Genomic DNA, 5,670 nt, shown 5'->3' on the forward strand with positions numbered 1-5,670 from the left:
GCTGCTCACTATTGGTTCTAGCTGGATTTAAGAGGATGTTTAGGTCTAGATCATTAAATATTTTGCTTGAACCTGTGGTGGTGGGACACACCACCTAGCAGAGGCAGGTGGATCTCTGTGAGTTCAAGGCCAACCTGGTTTACAGAGTTCCAGTAGTGTACAGAGAAACCCTGTCTCAAAACAAACAATAAAACAAACAAAAAACCCCAAAGCATTTTGCTACAAGCTGTGCCTGTGTGTGTATTACAGTAGACTGAACTCAGGGCTTCACAGACGACAGGCAAGTGCAAGCACTCAGGTACCAAGCTGTCTTCTTAGTCCCTTTTATATTAAACCTTTTTCTGTTCATGTGTTTGCAGTTGAGCATGTACATGTGTTCGTGCATGTGGAGGCCAGAGATGAACAGGCATCTCCCTTGATAACTCCACCTTATTTGGGATTGAGACGGTCCCTCATGGAAGCTGGAGCTCACTAATTCAACTATACTGGTTGGCCAGCAATCTCCCAGCGTCTTCCCCTGTACTCTACTGAGGTTACAAGTGTGTACTGCACCACCACCCACTGTGTGCCGTTTTAAAAATATATTTTAGTTTGTTTTTCAAGACAGGGTCTTACTATGTAGCTCTGGCTGTCCTGGAACACTGTGTAGATCAGGCTGGCCTCAGACTCGAGATCTCTCTGCCTCTGCCTCTGCCTCCTAAGTGCTGGGATCAAAGATGTGCAGTACTATGCCTTCGGTTTTTTTTTTTTTTTTTATATGTGTGTCAAGGATGCAACCTCAATTCCCTATGTTTCTGCAATAAGTACAAAAGTACTTTACCTACTGAGAGCCATCCCCTCAACCCCATTTCCTCCCCAGCTAGCCTGGCTTTGAATTTGTCATCCTCCTGCCTCAACATTCTAAATGCTGGGGTTTATAGGTATATAGTGTCACACTTAGCTTTTTTGTTTTGAGACAGAGTCTGGCTAAGTTGCTCAGACTGATCTGTTCAAACTTGGAATGTCCCTGTCTCAACCTCCATGGTGACTGGATTGCAGGCATGCACCTAGCCTATGTGAGACTTTCTTGACACCATTTTCTCCTGAGTTGAATTAGTAATGTTCTTAGTAAGTCCCTCCAGGCCTTGGCTCACCTAGTATTCACAGGAGCGTCTCCATTCTCACACTGTAGCATGAATTCTAGTTGGTCTTAATAATAAAACCTCAGAGTCAGATATTAGGGGGGTAAAAGCTGAAGGCTCTGAGAAGCAGAGTAGCCAGTCTCTAGAGAGTTCTCACCTCTACCAGTGATCAGCAGCTTCAGACTGCCCTTTCCCTCAGACTGCTCTGAGAGCCTATCTCCTCCCACCTTCTATTCCTCCCTCTGGCCAGCCAAGTCTGCACCTCCCTAGTGCTGGGATTAAAGGCGTGGGATTCCAAGTGCTGGGGTCACCTTTGTGAGAACTCTGTATCTCTTTTAGACTGGATCAATTTTGTGTAGCCAAGCATGTAGGCCTTGAACTAACAGGTCTATCTGTGTGTGCAGGGATTAAAGGTGTGTGCCACCATTGCCTGGCCTCTAGTGGCTTAGCGCTAAACACAAAAGAAATAGCACTACATCACTTTTTTTTTTTTTGTTACATCAGCTACATAGATGCAAATTGCTGGGGATTGAGGATGAGATGGAGTTTGAGAACATCCAGTTTGAAGTCTGAGACCTGCTACAAAAGGACTGTGAATTGCCTAGGAACCACATACAAACAGCATGGGACTGCTTCAATCAGAATGCTAGGATCTCTATAAATGAGCTTATTTATTATTATTTATTAGCTATGTATTAGACAAATACATACAAATACATACATAGTATCTATGTATCCCTGACGGGTTTAGAACTCACTGTGTAGACCAGGCAGTTCCTCTGTGGAACTCAAAGAGGTCTTCTGTTTCCTGAGTACTGGGATTAAGGGCTTGGACCACGATGTCTGACGGACGTATTTTAAGAATGATAGCACTTACACTGTTCAGGGAACACTACAGCTTCAACCGCTTCCCTCTAGATTCTAAGGAAGTAGCTAGATTTGCTAGGCTGACCCTGCACAGCGGCAGGAGGGGATGGGAAGAAGAATCAGTCACTCTCCTGTCGCTTGCAGACTCGGTCCTGAACACAGCTCCCACAAGCCATCTTTTCCCACATGCCACATGTCGTGAATAATGTCCTGCCAACTTGGAAACAGAAATCCTCCCAGATGGTTCTAGGTCTGGAGTCCAGAGGGCTGCTTTCCCTGAACAGCCTCAGCCTGTCTCCCCAGAAATTAATCCTTCCCATTCTGCCTGCGATACCAGTAGCCCTGAGAGCGTGGGTTTCCTTAGGCCAGCACAGAATTGACAGTCTCTCAGGTTGGTGTGTGTGTTCAAGAAGGCCTTCAAAAGCTTGCATGAACTTTAGACTAAGGGGAGACCCTTTTGCTTAGAGTGCTTTATGTCTTCCCCCAGAAGACCCCTGGAATTCCCCTGTGTTAGACGACAAAGTGCTCATTGTTGGTCATGGTCTTTACAGCTGCTTTGGCTTTGGCCCGAACTCTCCAGTCCCTGGTACTGATCCAGCCATTTGTAAAAGCTAGAAGTGCCAAGACCCAGCCTTGAGCCTGAAAGTGTCTCAGTGAGGTCACCCGAGGAAGCAAAGGCCATTTCTAAAAATACCGCATCTTGGAATGGGCCATTCCTAGTACTCAGCCAGGAGTGACTTTGGCTAGGACACGCGCCCTTTAGAGTAGGTGGCCACGGAATGGTGGGGAGAGGCAGAGTTGAACTGACTCCTATCTTCTGAAAGGACCCGTGCCTAAGTTCCCCTGCTAACATTTGGCCATACTGAGCCCGAGGGACCACAGCTCTAGGGAAGTGACAAGAAGCTGGGTTGTGTCAGGTGACTGGGGTTATTGGTGGGGAGGGTTGATTAGGAGACTCAGGAAAGAAGTCACAAGGACAGCAGTCTGGGGTCTTGCGGGACTAGAACTTGAGTGACATGGACTGGTGATAAAGATTTGGCAGTTGACGCTAAGATGGCTTGCTAGGGCCTGGAAAAGGGTGTCAGGAACAATAAAAACACTAGCTAACGGATTTGGTGCTCTGCCCTAAACACTTTACAAAGGCCATGTCATCGGTTTGCTGGGAGGAAGATGAGAATACACGCTGAAGCAGACAGAAGATAGGAGTAGAACCAGGGCAGAAGCCATGGACACTGAAGCCGTGGGCACTGAAGCCGTGGACACTGAAGGGAGAACAACGTGTACAGTTCTTTCCTTCTTCCATGTGGGTCCCAGGGATTGTACTCATATTGTCAGACTTGGCTCAAGGGTCCTCACTAACTGAGCCATCTTGAAGGCTCCAGTAGTGCGATTTGAACACACCTGTACTGAGTTTCTCTTATCCGCATCCCTGCTGAAATAAAAAAAAAAAAGTACTATTTAAGGTACACTGGAGGAAAAGGCTGTGTATTGCTCACATAAAATAAAGCAAATTTATTTCTAAAAGGAAAACAAAAGAAAGGGGCTTGTGACTGTGACTTCAGTATTTAGGTGCGGGAAAATCTAGGGAAGTCTTTTTATTAGGCTGTGAGACCTAATTTTGACAGTTAAACAGAAACAGGCCGAGGCAGGGCGAAGGTAGCAGGATGATAGCTTGTGCCTTTTTAACCCGCCCAAATCAATAAGTCAAGTAAACTGTCCCAGCAGCCTATCAGCTCAGGCTGTGCGTGCTCCCTCCTGTGAGTCAGTTAGCAGTTGATAAGGAGAAACAGTTACTAAACTCCTCGGTATCAGTTTTAGTTTGTATTCTCTTGTAGCATCAGCTACCTGCAATTCATTCACAGAAACTCCCAGCTTTCCCAGGGTGAAAGGTTATGTACAAAGTTGATACGACCCCTTGTCAGGTCCTGGGATTCTGACCCTGGGTGCTGCCATATGAACTATCCACACATACAGTCCTTTTGAGTCCTGCCCACAGTATGAATCCCATTCTTCCTACCTCTGTCAGGAGCCTGGTCCTTCAGAGCAGCTCCTTCTAGTTGCTCTCTCTCCCCATCCCCTGCTTACCTCCAAATGAGCATGGTTTTCTCCTGTCTGAGGAATCCTTCCCTTGACCTGTTTTTCTCCTTGAGGATTTTGTTTTACAGTGTTAGGTATTAAACTCAGAGCCTCACGTATGCTGGACCAACACGCTGCCCCTCAGCCACATTCCCGGCCTCCGTATTCAGCTCCTGTCTCTTCTTCCCCACCATCTACAGACATCTAAGTGACTCAGCTCATGGGCTCCTCCCCAGGCACCCTGAGCTTGTGTCAGGCTGTTGAAACCTCCCCTCCCCCGTTTGTTTGCTCTGCAAATATTTACTGACTGTCAATACCAAGTGGTAATACTAAATGCAGCCATGTTTTGGGCAGGGGCCTGAGTGGTTTTACTAGTTATCAGCTCCATGAATACTCACAGCAATCCTATCAGGTGGGAACTCTTGTGGCTCCTAGAGAGGTGAAAAAAACCACCCGGGGTTACAGGAAGGAGCCAGGCAGTCTGCTCACACACTGCATGTTTATGGATACACAGTACAGTACTCAAGCCTGTGGGTTTTCTTTCCGAAATGTCTCGCATTTTCCTCTCCCTACCCATCTGGGGCCTTTATCGTCTGATGCCTGGATGCTGTAATAGCCAGCAGTGGATCTGGGTGGCCATAAATAGTCCCCTTCAGCCCCAGTCCATTTCCCATGCCACGCGGCTCAACAATCTTCCTAAAACATCCTCTACATTTTGTCATTCCGCTGCCCTCAAAGAATATATAATCTCTCTGGGAAGGAGGCGTGCACATATGAGCCCCTGAGATAACTCCGTAATGACAGTAAACAAGACGAACAGGGGAGCAAAATGAACTGGACCACGAGTCCTGGGACACAATTGCATGATTTTTCTCAGCACAAATTACAGACAGAAGTGCAGAGGGCAGGCAAGCTGAACTTCAGCTGAGCACAGAAATTGAATTAGAGAGGGTGGGCTTTCTAATAAGGAAGGAGGGGGTCATAGGAGCAGGCCCGGGCTGGCTTCACTGTACACTCATCTATCCTTCGTTACAAGTTCTAAACTCAAGCTGTTTCCCTGGCGTGGCTAGACGGTGGCCTCTACTCTCTCCTTAGTGAACATTTAGATGCTTTCTTTGGTCTCAGCTATCTTTAAGACTTCGTTGTGAAAGTGCAGCTGGGATGGCGACCCAGTGGTCTGACCTCAGAGGGGACAGTTTTGCGCATGCTACCCCTAAGCTATTTATCCAGTTTGTGTTTGTGTTTTGAGACAGGGTCTCATGTAACTGAAGTTATCCTTGATCTTGCTGTATAAATGAGGATGAGCCCAGCACTAGTGGCGTGCCCCTTTAATCCCAGCTCTCAGGAGGCAGAGGCAGGCGATCTCTGTGAGTTCGAGGACAGCCTAGTCTACAAAGCAAGTTCCAGGACAGTCGGGACTGTTACACAGAGAAACCCGGTCTCAAAAACAAACAAACACATAAATATATAATAAATAAACAAATAGACAAGGAAGACTTTGAATTTGTTATTCTCCCACCTCCACTTTCCAAGTATTGGGATTACAGGTGTGAATCCCCTCATTGGCTTCCCTGTGCCTTTTCTTATTTTTTGTGTATGTGATATG

This window comes from Alexandromys fortis, unplaced genomic scaffold, assembly GCF_014885135.2.
Source record: "Alexandromys fortis isolate MF-2015 unplaced genomic scaffold, M_Fortis_MF-2015_v1.1 scaffold_16, whole genome shotgun sequence".
Classification (NCBI taxonomy): domain Eukaryota; kingdom Metazoa; phylum Chordata; class Mammalia; order Rodentia; family Cricetidae; genus Alexandromys; species Alexandromys fortis.